Source organism: Haemaphysalis longicornis, unplaced genomic scaffold (assembly GCF_048455015.1).
Source record: "Haemaphysalis longicornis isolate Haplotype H1 unplaced genomic scaffold, Haemaphysalis longicornis Haplotype H1 scaffold_13, whole genome shotgun sequence".
In the NCBI taxonomy this organism is placed as follows: Eukaryota; Metazoa; Arthropoda; class Arachnida; order Ixodida; family Ixodidae; genus Haemaphysalis; species Haemaphysalis longicornis.
Genome location: NW_027526233.1, coordinates 2,355,287 through 2,368,151, shown reverse-complemented (window position 1 = coordinate 2,368,151; position 12,865 = coordinate 2,355,287). Strand labels below are relative to the sequence as shown.

Genomic DNA, 12,865 nt, shown 5'->3' with positions numbered 1-12,865 from the left:
GAAAAAATGAACATGATGAACGAGGCAAGTTTGTTTGATATATTCCCTGGCGATTATCACGGGGTAATGAAAAGTAGGTGCTGAAAGCACTGGCTATATGGCTAGGCTGATTGTAAGTTTCATTATTAGAACAAATTTTAGATATCGTCTTTGGTGCAGAGGAAGGCGACAAGAATTCGTTCAAAAGCTTCCATTGTTTTTTAGGATTGTTTTTGTTCTTAAGGAAGGCATTACTATAAAAACGCTGTTTCGCCACTTTCAATAGCTTATTTAATACGTTACTGTACTTTTTATATCGCTCCGCTAGATTTGCGTTGAAAGGCTGTCTCTTAGTTTTCTTGTACAAGTTTTCTTTTTTTCTTAAACTGGTTAATAGGGCTCTTGTCATCCATGGATTATTAGGAAGGGTATACTTCTTTTTGCACTTTACTCTGGTTGAACTTACGCTGACTGCTTCAAGGAACAGGCTACGGAATTTAGTGAATGCTTGTATGGGATCCAATGATGAATTAACGCCGGACCAATAGGTGGAGGATATAGCGGAAATAAATTTATTTGCGTTAAAGATCGTTGTGAAAAAAGAAGACTGGGTAGTGGAAGCCTCACTAGGGAATGCCACGAAAATTGGAAAATGATCGGAGATATCAGTTTCAATAACGCCAGCGACGGGAACCGGTGCAACATTAGATAAAGCATGGTCTAATAAGCTGTCTGTTCCGTGAAAATTGCATCTTGTATGAGAGGTGATCAAAGACTCAAGGCCGTAACCAGTAAAGCAATCGGTATATGCTGCATTTATATTAGAATTATCAGCCAGTAAATTTATATTAATATCCCCAACAATTAAGATATCCTTGTTTTCGAATGATAATTTGTTGAGGATTTGATCCAGGGAAAATAAGAATTCAGTGACGGAAGAGGATGGCGAGCGATAAATGCAACCGAGAATGAATGTTTTGCGACTATCAGGAAAGAATGGCAGGTCGGTCTCGATCCAAACTGATTCGCAGTGAGTGACGTCAATTGCAAGGTCGAGCCTGCGACTGTAAGAGGTACCAGAGGAAACGAAGATGGCCGCACCACCATGACTATCAAGTGTGCGGTTACAGTACTCAGAGGCGTATGATGGAAAGCCGTATAAGTGAGAGTCATCGTCACAGAGCCATGTTTCCGAGGTACAGATGAAAGAAAAACTGTGGTTTACTGAGGCAACAAAGTTAGTGATATTATCGATGTTTTTCCTGAGGCTTCTAGCGTTGAAATGTATGACGGATCGGTGAAAGTCAGCAAGCAAGGATTTACACTCATCTGTGGAAAACAAAGACATCTTAACAAGATGAGCGCATGCTCACGAAGTGAACTGATCAAATTAATGAAAAAGTTACGTGAAACAGCGCAGGTCTGCCTCGGATGATATGCGAAAGACTTTGCTGTCGCACATTTTCCTCGCTTTGATTTGGCAATTATCCGTCCAGAGGAACTGCCACGAGTGCGTCTTCTTGAGAGCGAGGGCCTGTGCGAATAATTTCTTGTTCTCATACGTCAAGTGATCATTCACATACACCGGGTCGTGTGACTGATCAGAAAAGCCAATCTGATTGGTCATCACACGGGCCTTGCGCGCTTTTCGAGCAAAGTCATTCTTCTTCTCACGACTACAAAAACGAGCAATAATGTTCATTCCTTCCCCCTTAGTAGGCACTCGGTGAACGACATCTAAATCAGCCGAAGAGACGGGACAGTCGATTGCGTCCCCTATGGCCGTCAGGATGGCCAAGCAGTTTTCGCCCTTGGTGACCGGTACGCCCTTGATCTCAGCATTGTTCAGTCTAGAGTACTGTTCCATGTTGGCGAGGCGTTTTTCCAAGGCTTCATTTTTAGCTACGAGATCCTTATTGGAAGCCAGTAGCGCCTTGTTGGACGTCACCAACTCCTCCCGCCTCTTCAGCAGATCGTCAAACTGCGTGCTCATGAAGTCGACACTCGCACGCAATTCATCAACCTCCCCCTTCCTTTCAGCTTTTCCCTCGAGTTTCGACGCGAGGCCAGCCACCAAAGACTCGAGCTCCTCGATTTTTTTCGTGAGTTCGGCGTTAGTGGGCATCGTGTAGTACAACAGGATTTACAAACACAAATGTTGGCGCAGCAGTCACGGCGTGGAAAAGGGCTTTAGAAACAGTGCAGAACAGAATAACTAACCTGTAAAAATACAGCACGAAGATTAGCTGAGTCCAACCGCCGCGAACTGCAGCTGCCAACTGTCGATCCTGTGCCTTGGTGCGTTGTTTTGTACTTCTCCGATGGGTCACGTGTTGTCCGCGCAGCCGCAAGGGATGCTCAGGAGACGGACACGAGGCGAGCCAAGCACGGGTGCTGACGGCAAAAACGCACGAGGTCGGAACAAGGCACGTCGATGATAGCCTGTAAAAATACAGCACGAAGATTAGCTGAGTCCAACCGCCGCGAGCTGCAGCTGCCAACTGTCGATCCTGTGCCTTGGTGCGTTGTTTTGTACTTCTCCGATGGGTCACGTGTCGTCCGCGCAGCCGCAAGGGATGCTCAGGAGACGGACACGAGGCGAGCCAAGCACGGGTGCTGACGGCAAAAACGCACGAGGTCGGAACAAGGCACGTCGATGATAGCCTGTAAAAATACAGCACGAAGATTAGCTGAGTCCAACCGCCGCGAACTGCAGCTGCCAACTCATGCAGCATGCAAATTCGAGTCATTCGACTCACTCAAGGACATGTGACTGAGCAGTATTCGTTTCCTCCTCCCTTTTCCCCTTCCTGTCGCGGCAGGCCCACATCATTTGCCTTGCCAGCATACCTCTCTGTCAACAAACGATTCACCCGCGACGGTCTACCCCCTTGACACACCGCCTCTGGCCTTCGCCAGATCAGCTCGGCACCTCGCGCGCATTGTGGCAAGAGGTAGACTTACAATCTTTGAAGCATGCAGTGCACTGCATGCTTCGCCTCTCGCCAGGTTTCACAATTAGTGAAGATGAACAGGCATTTGTGTTCTTCCCTATTTTTTATTTGTTTTTATTTGTGTTATTTGTTTTATTTTTTTAATTTTTTTATTTGTTTTATTTACGCCATGGACTAACTTCATCGCCTAATGCCCTCCTTTCTTCTGTTATCTCTATGCCCTAAACAGTGGCCGTTATATTTTCTTCACCCAGAAAATGTAAAACCACCCCAGCATCTGATCAAATTAGTTTCAATAACAAAGTACTAAAAATGTTTCTCCGGGAATTTATTACAGCAAATCTGCATACATCTACACCACAAGGGTTTCATCACCGGGGGCACAATCTCCGTTGCAAAAAAGCCAGCCGCCAGGGCCTGTTGCCTGCAGGACTCTGGCGGGGGACCTCTGCGGCAATAAGCTCTGGCGCGCCTGCGCATCCCTGTTGCGTCGGAACGACATTGGGAGGGGAGCCAAGGCCGAACCGAGGCGAGTGATTGAGACCGCCCGCTGTGTGTCCGGAGCACGTGTGCGCTCCGGCGGAATCGGGGGGAGACCGAAGGCCGGCCAGAGGAGACCGAAGGCCGGCTTCTCGGAACCGCGGGGCCGTGGCGGTGCACGCCACTCGGTACCTCCGGAGGAGAGATAAACGGGGAGTCGTCTTTGAGCAGTGGTAGGGAACGGCTGTCCACGGAACGCTCGTCCGGACGACGAAAGGCCTGGGGCCTCCTTCGTTAGGATGTAGCAAAGAAAAATTCGGAGCCCTTCCACTCCGTGAAGAGGGATGGCCAGCAAAGCTGCGGTGCCGAGCCTCAACATGAGGTTTGACTGGGTTGTAGTCCAAGGGGTGCATGAAGCAAAACACCTTTGTTTGTAATTTGCGATTGAGCTATGTTCCTGGTCCACCCCCCGGAAATGCTCAAGCTCAGGAACGAGAATGAGCGCCTGAAGAAGCGGATTGCTGAGCAGGACGCACGAATGTTGGAAATGAACAGGAAGCTCAATATGCTCCTCGCTAACCAGCGGCAAGCACAAGCACCCGTGATTGTAGTGCAGACCGAGGCGCCGGCTGGGGAGATAGAGCAGTTGGTCCCGATGGATGGGCCCGGACCCCGGGCCAAGAGGCGAGCCACGGAAACGCGAACGATCGACAGAAGAATCCAAAGAGTGGAGGAACGACTTGACAGGCTCGAAGAGCGCTTTGACAGATTCGAGGAGTCCACGAACCGAAGGCTGGCGGCGCTGGAAGCCACGACGGCCGACATCGTCGTCCACCTCACCAAGCTCGAGCAGATGTTCCAGGCGATGCAGGAGACGCAGGTGCAGATGCAAGCGGCTATCGCGAGACTGAGCGCAGGAGCAAAATATCAACAACCCAATCAACGACCAGTGTGGCCAGGGCAACAATAGCCCCCAGGCAAGAGCTCGTGGTTTGGCAATGGAATTCGAACGGACTGCAAGGCAAAAGGGCATCACTACAACAGTACATTGCGCAACTCACTCGACGGCCGGATGTAATATTACTGCAAGAGACGCACAGCGAGGCTCCCCCGAACATGCCGGGGTACCGCTCGTACGCCAGCCCACCCAGCGCGAGAACGATTTGGAAGGGAACGGGGCAGGAAGTGTGTACCCTGGTGAAGAAGGGGATCACCTACTTCGAGCACGCACTACTGAGCAATAGCCCCATCGAGCACCGAGCGGTCGAGATCGTCACGGGTAGGAGAAGGAAAGAGAGCATGTTCGTGATCAACATCTACAGCAATCCGAAGCACTACCAGCAAAAGTTGAGGACCCTCGTGCACATGGTGAGCCAGTTGGCCGGACACAACGCCGCACTGATGTGCGGAGACTTCAACGCTCCATACACCGCGTGGGGGTACCCGAAGACGACGGCGAAGGGGCGAAGCCTGCTCGAGGAGATCACGGACGCTGGATACCAGTTGCGCAACGACCCTGCGGCATACACGAGGCACGGCACGTCGGTACAGCGGGACACCAACCCCGACCTGGCCTTTTGCAAGACGGCCGGCGCAAAAGCCGAGGTGCGATGGCGGAATACGGGCGAGACGCTCGGCAGCGACCACTGCATCTTGGAGATCATCGTACCGCTGAAATCGAGGGCGCCGGCACCCAGAGCGCAGTGCATTACGGATTGGAACGCGTATCGCGAGGTCCTGGGCGGGTTCCCGGAACGGATAGACGACATTGACAAGTGGACGCAGGCCCTCAACGAGGCGGCGCGAACGGCCACCACGGAAGTCGAGCTGGGCGACACGGCCCCCCAGGCCGACAGTCGGCTCGCGCACCTCTTCGAAGCGAGGAATTCCGTACGCGACAGGTGGAAGCAACAACGACGCAATCGCAAGCTCCGAAAGAGGGTGGCTCAGCTCAATCGGGAGATCGAGAAACGTAGCGCGGTACTCTGCAGACATCAGTGGCACGCGTCTGTCAGGAGGCTGACGGTCAGATACACAAGAGTCGCACCTGGCAGCTGCTGCGCCACTTGCTGGACGAGACCAAGACCAAGGGAACGCAGCACCACGTCCTCGCCCGTACCCTGCACAAGGCGAAGCAAGAGCTCAGTGAGCCGGAGGTCCGCCGACGCCTGAAGAACAAGTACCTTCCGTCCACCCAGCCGGACCCCCTTCCTTGACTACGCGGGCACGGACAACGCACTCCCCGAGGAGGACATCGGAGAGTGGGAAGTCCGCGCGGTGCTCCAGTCGATCAACTGCAGGTCGGCGGCCGGTCCCGACAAGGTGACGAACAAGGCTCTCCGCAACCTCAACGACGCGGCCGTCACGGCGCTTACGCGATACTACAACGACTGCTGGCATGCCGGCAAGTTGCCCAAGAAATGGAAGGAGGCGAGGGCGGTGCTTATTCCGAAGCCGGGCAAGCCACCGCACATCGAGAACCTGTGGCCGATCTCGCTAACGTCCTGTGTGGGCAAAGTGTTGGAGCACGTGCTACTCAATCGGTGGCAGTTGTACCTCGAGGAGGAAGGGCTGTACCCGGACACGATGCTGGGCTTCCGGGCCAAGTTGAGCACCCAAGACGCCATGTTACTCATCAAGCACGAGGTGATCGACCTACCGACTCGCTCCATGGACAACCGTGTAGTGCTGGGCTTGGATTTACAAAGTGCGTTTGACCGGGTCCACCATTCGGCAATACTCGAGCAAGTGTCCCGTCTGAACATGGGACGGCGAACGTTCACATACATCAGGGACTTCCTCACCGCCCGAACGACGACGATCGTGGCCGGGGACATGGAGCTCCCCAACAAGACACTGGGCAGCGTGGGTACACCGCAGGGGTCGGTGATATCACCCATACTCTGCAACATGGTGATGATCGGGGTGGCCGAGAGACTCGAAGGCCTCCCGGACGTCAAATACACCATCTACGCCGACGACATAACGCTCTGTGTGACGGGAGGTAACGACGGCCACATCGAGGCTACGTTGCAACGAGCGATCGACGAGATCGAGGATCAACTGCGAGGAACGGGGCTGGTGTGCTCGCCGGCAAAGTCGGAGCTCGTGATCATCCCGCCGCGCCGGGCTAGCAGGAGTGGCGCAACCGAGCCAGACATCAACTTGAAGACGAAGGACGGGACGGAAATCCCGCACGTCAAATCACTACGAGTGCTGGGCCTGCACATTGACGCGCTCAGACACAACGGACTTACGATCAAGAAGCTGGATACCAAAGTGGCGACGGCCATCCGGCTCATCAGGAAGGTGTCCACCCGGCATGCGGGCATGAAGGAGGCAAGCCTCCTCAGGCTCGTGCAGTCGTTTGCGGTCAGCCACGTGGCTTACGTTGCGGCGTTTCACGACTGGAAGGCGGCGGAGCGCCAGAAATTAGACGCGATAATACGCAAAGCCTACAAGGCCGCGCTAGGGCTGTATACGCACACGAGCACGGAAAGACTCCTGGAGCTAGGGGTGCACAATACGTTAGACGAAATCGCCGAAGCTCAGCGCACAGCGCAGCTAGTTAGATTAGCGCAGACGAGGACAGGACGCTCGATATTGAAAAGGATAGGCAATCGCGGACAGGGGTTGTAACGGGAAGGGAGTCGGGCATCGCTGCTGTGCGGGTTGCTCCGCCAACTGCAGGTGCCGCCGATCACGAAGCACATGCATCCCGACGTCAACAAAGAACGAAGGCTAGCGAGGGCAAAAGCTCTCACGGCGACACATGCGTCGGACACCGGCGCCTACTACGTGGACGTGGCCAAGTATCCAGACCGGCCAGGCACGTACGCAGCGGTCGTGGTCGCGGCTACCTCCGGGTTGCTGTACGCGGCCGGCAGCGCTCGGGCGCGGAGCTCGGATCAGGCCGAGGATCTGGCCATTGCGCTGGCGCTCGTGAACCCGAAGTGCTGTACAGTGGTTAGTGATTCGCAAACAGCGATCATGAACTACGCTACAGACAACGTGTCCCCCAGCGCAGTGAGGGTGTGCAGGGCCCTACAATCTAGGCGGCTGCCGGTGACGGTGAAGTAGTTCCCGGCACACGTCAGCCCGGTCAGCACAGGCGAGAACCGCAACGAGGAGGCGGACCGAGCGGCGCGCGCGCTCACCGGTCGCGGCATAAGTTCGGACCCCCGACCAATGGGGACGGACGACGACGAGGTGATACCGCTCACCTCGTACAAAGACACTCTGGAATGGTATCGGGATAGCAGACGGGTGTTTCCGCCGCCCCATCATAAGCTCACCAGGCAAGAAGCGGTAACGCTGCGACAGCTACAAGCGCACGCGGTTTGGACACCAGTGATAGCCAAGCACGTATGCCCGGAAGTGTATCCCAGTGACGTGTGTGCGGTGTGTGAGAAGGACAGAGCCACCATGGCTCACATCCTGTGGAACTGTAACGTGAAAGAAGGAACTACAGAGACGTTACCACCGCACCTGGCCGGTGCGGTAGTTAGCAAGGACTACGACGCCCAGCGTAAGGCCGTCCAGCAAGTGATGGAAGCCCTCGAGCGTCAGCGGCCCAAAGCACTGTCTCCTCGGAGGCTGGGTGCGAATAGGTAGCTGATGGCAGGGGACCATCCAGCGCGACGTTAGGCCGCGTCATATCTGCCGGACCAATAAAGACGTTTTAAGTGCGAATGCACTTTATAAGCGACCCTGAATTCCGGTGACCGCCGTCCGTCCACATAGCAACAGCTGCGGGTGCGCGCGCTCCTCGTCTTCCTTGGCAACGGAGGGAGATGGACGCGCGCTGCCTGGCCGCTGACATGACACATACCCACGTGGGGGATTGGCCAGGAATCTCCTCGTCTTCCTTGGCAACGGGGGGAGATGGGCGCGCGCTGCCTGGCCGCTGACATGGCACATACCCACGTGGGGGATTGGCCAGGAATCGGGGGTGAGGAGGGCTAATGCACCCGCTTAAAGGAGTACTGACACGAAATTTCAAAGCTGAGATCCGCTCTAGCAATCAAGTACAACGACAACACAAATAGGTGTCTGTGAATAAATGCATCTTTCTTTCTTTGTAGTTGTGTGTGTGTGTGTGATCTGTCTTTCGCGAACATTACCGAACCGCGCAAATTCAACTCATGCATTCGCACTTTCACCATCTTCCCCTCGGGGAAATGCGGGGAAATTTTCTCTCTCTCTGGTTGTTAACTGAAAGTCCAGTCCTGTGCAGTCACTGCTCCTCGCGCATGCTCAGCACGACTCTTCACGAGCCACGTGAAACGGCTATCAAGCGGCTCCGAAGCAGCGTCAGACTTGGCTACTGCGCAATTGAGGCGCACACCTGGGCACGCGCCGGCGCCAGTGCGCCTGCCGCGGCTATGACGCAACACAATCCAACACAACCCACTTTAATCCAATCCAATCCAACCCAATTTGAACCGAGCCAATCCAAGCCAAGCCAAGCCAATTCAATCGAATCCAATCCAATGCCGCTCGCGATTGCGGAGAACGGCCCTTCACGGCACACGCGAAACTGCTCAACGTCGGCCAGTGTAGCTTACGCTACAAAACACACAGGAATCGTGGGTTGAAATTTATTATAGCGCGTGTATGGTAATAACGGCGCATGCTCTATGAAGGCCCTAGTACCTTTTTAATTTTGTTTGATTTTTTCCATGGCCCAGGGGTGTGGCGCGCAGTTTCACGATTCCGGGGATTTGAGTGGGCTCCGCAACGTGGCGCTACACTTGCTAGCGATTCCTGTCCACATCGCTCAGGGACCGGAGACGGTCTGCTGGATCCTAGCCATGTACAGCTTTGCTGTAATAAACGTCCTTTTAATCGTCACCGGTACGCAGTCTGGCCTACCTCGCAACAGGACTAAGACGCGGAACGCATCGGTCAGGCTAATCCGGCATACAGCAGATAGCTCAGATCCGTTTGAAGAAAGCGCAAGAAACGTATCAAAACCACATTATGGATGATAAACCTGTAAACAATGGGACCCCTCCCCCCTGTGTTCCTGGTAAAGAATATGTTTGCAGATTATCTTTCAATACTGGGCAGGACTAGTGTCACTAAATAGGCCAGTGTTTTCCCAGAGATGCCGAGCGCATGCGTCAGGCTTGGTAGGACCCAGCATTTGCCGCAGAGAAGCCGAGCGACTTGTGCTGCTGAAATGCGGTTCCACGCGTTGTCTTTGATTGGCATTCGGAACGACTCAGTCGCGCGCAGCCGCAAAGTAGGGAAAACAAGCTAAGCCTACCAGAGTGAGCAGACTAAAACGAATAAGCACCCAAATTATAAGCCCCTGAACATTGGCTGTGTAAACAAATGTCACGCTATACGAACTGACCAATTATCATTGCGGCAGCACGGAACAATTGGAGACAAGACTGCCGGTACACAGTACTCTTATCTTGTGACACTAGCCGGGCGCAACCCACAGGCCCGCCGAGACGACAGGAAACATTTCATACCCTTCACATTTCATACAACGGCTTTGCCGGACATCCACTTTCGCAGCACGAGACCGTTATCAATTTTTCTCACCTCAAGGGCTCTTTTCGCGCAATGTGTGTCACCTTGTTCGATCCCGTAAGAGCGCTGAATCGCTAAAGTGACACCAATCTTTAAATCTGGCGATCGCTCATCCCCCTCAATGATGGGCCAACATTTCTAGTCGACAAGAACGATTTGCTAACTTCAAAAACACGTCATCAACTCGCGGGTAGTGTACGTATCAGAGCGTAACGCCGTTTTCAAGTAACAGCGCTGCCGCACGTGTAACAGTACACGTGCGGCACTGAGCTTTCGGGACTCCTTTATGATTTACGCTCTTCTGTTAACGCTGGTTTTCAAACTGTTTCATGATTTTTCCAAAGCTTTTGACCGGGTTCCGCATCACAGGTTACTAATCAAGTTACCACAGCTTACCAGCCGCCTGTGCTGGCAAAGATTAAAAATTTATTTTCAAGAAGAGTGCAGTTTGTTTTGGTGCAGTGGTCTTAGGGGTACCCCAAGGCAGTACGGTGGGCCATTTACTTTTAATTTTCAACTAGCGATAGTACCCGACGATGCTCTGGTGGGCACTAATGACACTAATGCGTATAACACTGGTTCTGTTATTTCTTACTTGTCATAATTAAGTAGTTCACTATAATTATGACGTCCAGCCTACTGTCAATACAAGGGCCCCTGCCCCCGGAGGCGTGCGGTAATGGGAAATGAGTGGAACTCATTTGTTATTGGAATCCTCCCGAAACAACTTGCACCAAGATGGTGCGCTCAAACGAATATTACCCATCGCAAGCGTTATCTCAGTTGGTATGAACGACACTCACCAGCCATTCATAGTGGCCCACCCGGGAATCACCGTGTACTACCGCTAGCTAGTCATAGATTTATAATAAATAAGACGGACGTCTACGGAAGGCACGTGGTTGCGGAGAGTCTTAACAGATGGCCAGCGCAATGCGTACGCGGGAAAATCGGAATGTATTCTACGTTCAGAGAGGTGTAACTTCAAAATTCCGCTGGCCTCTTTGTACATGCCTTACAACAAAATCCTGAAATTCATTTTTCGGCCTCTGTATCGGACACATTCGCAAGCAAAAACGCATTGGATATAACAATAGCGTAATGTGGGCCAGTTGGTTCGACATGATCACAGGGTTTTAAAGGCCAAAGAAAAACGCGGACACTAGAAGAGAAAAAACAACCAAGACAAACGAAGCGCCACTTCCAACTAAACTTATTAATGAAACAACCAGCATTTATATGTTATCCAAACATGACGTACCCACTGTGTTCGCCTATTAGGAATTTTAATCTCTCTTGCTGAAAGGGCAACAAATGGCTTGCTCATGCACTATTCACCCGCTTTTTCGATTAAGAACGCATCCATAATTTCCCTTTCAAGCCTATCGCTAGCCCTGCCCAGAAATATTGTAATGATGGTAATGATTGTGGGGTTTAACGCGCCGACGCAACGCAGGCGATGAGGCGCGCCGTAGTGGAGGGTGTCACGTGAACGGATGGTGGGGTGGTCTTAACCAGCTCGAAGCAATGGACACGGGGAAGCCGTTGACGTGTTTAACAACATACATTTAATGCACACACAAGGAAAAACCCTCAGGCAAAGCACTAAATATTTAAACTACACACCCGATAAACAATCAAACCTCAAACTAAATATCACAAATACAGTTCAAAGCAAAACACCAAAAGATTCTACAGTAAAGTCCTACACCATTATCTCAAATACGCTCATTCTATCACCTTCAAGGTTATCTGTCTACACTTACAACTATGTCCCTATAATGGACTGGCCTACCCCGGTCGTCGGCGCTGACGTGTCGCACCCTTGCGTGGCCGCGACTCGGTGGTAGCCGTCGTCGTCTCGCTTCGTCGGTGCCGGCGTGCGATGCGCGCGGTCACTCCTTGGACGGCGTGGGCTCCGCGCGTCCTCACGTCTTTCCTCTGTGGCTACCCCCTGGTAGCCGCTCTCGCTGGAGGTCCTTGATGCCGGCGTTCGACGCGCGCGGTCATCCTTTCGGCGGCGTGCTTCCTCGGTGGCTACCCCCTGGTAGCCGCTGCCGCTGGAGGTTCCAGGTAGGCTCGGCCCGAACGTAGCCTTTCGGGGCCGTCGAGACGAACGTCGACGGAGCGTGGACGCTGGCCGCTGGTGCCCGACCGATGCCGCTGGGGCCACGAAGACACCGGTTCGTGGTGCACCTAGGATGACGGTGCCGATGCCAAGTCGGCCCGCTCCCGCCCAGGCTCGGATGGCGTGGTCGATGGCCTGGCCGCGTCCCCCTGGCTCGTTCGCTGAAGCGCACGTGCTCCGGTCGCCTCCTGGTTGTCTTTGGTTTCTTGCCTCCCGTTGTCTTGCCTCCCGTTGTCTTGCCTACCGTTGTCTTGCCTCCTCCTTCTCTTTGTGCGCCCCGCTTTTATACCCTCTGGGCTCTCCCGTGGCGCACCCTCATTGGCTTCTTGCCTCTGCTATGTCCTTATATGGCCATCTCGCTACTTGTCCCCTGCGTGGCCTCCCCTGATTGGCCGACCAGTGTGCGGCCACCTTTGCCCATGATTCCTTGGTGCGTCGGCCCTGGCGCTTGCTGATTGGCGCGCTCTTGGCGCGCACTTTAAATGGCCGTTCCTTTGTTCTTTTCTTGCCTGTTTTTCGGGGGTTTGATGCGTCCCCCTCTCAGGGGGTGCCCTGACACATGACAGAGGGCTCCGGATTAATTTTGACCACCTGGGGATCTTTATCGTGCGCCGAAATCTCGTACACACGGGCGTATTTTCTTTTCGCCCCCATCAGAAAAGCGGCCGCCGCGGCCGGGAATCGAACCCGCGACCTCGTGCTCAGCAGCGCAACGCCTTAGCCACTGAGCCACCGCGGCGGGTCCAGAAATATTGTCTGCTCCAACCTTGGTACACAC

General features: G+C 53.6%; 1 protein-coding gene across 1 annotated transcript in view; it reads right to left on the bottom strand.

Annotated features, from left to right (window-relative positions):
* LOC144164209 (organic cation transporter protein-like) overlaps nucleotides 1–12,865 on the bottom strand; it is a 203,190-nt gene that overhangs the window by 90,572 nt on the left and 99,753 nt on the right. The gene's annotated exons all lie outside the window — the stretch shown is intronic.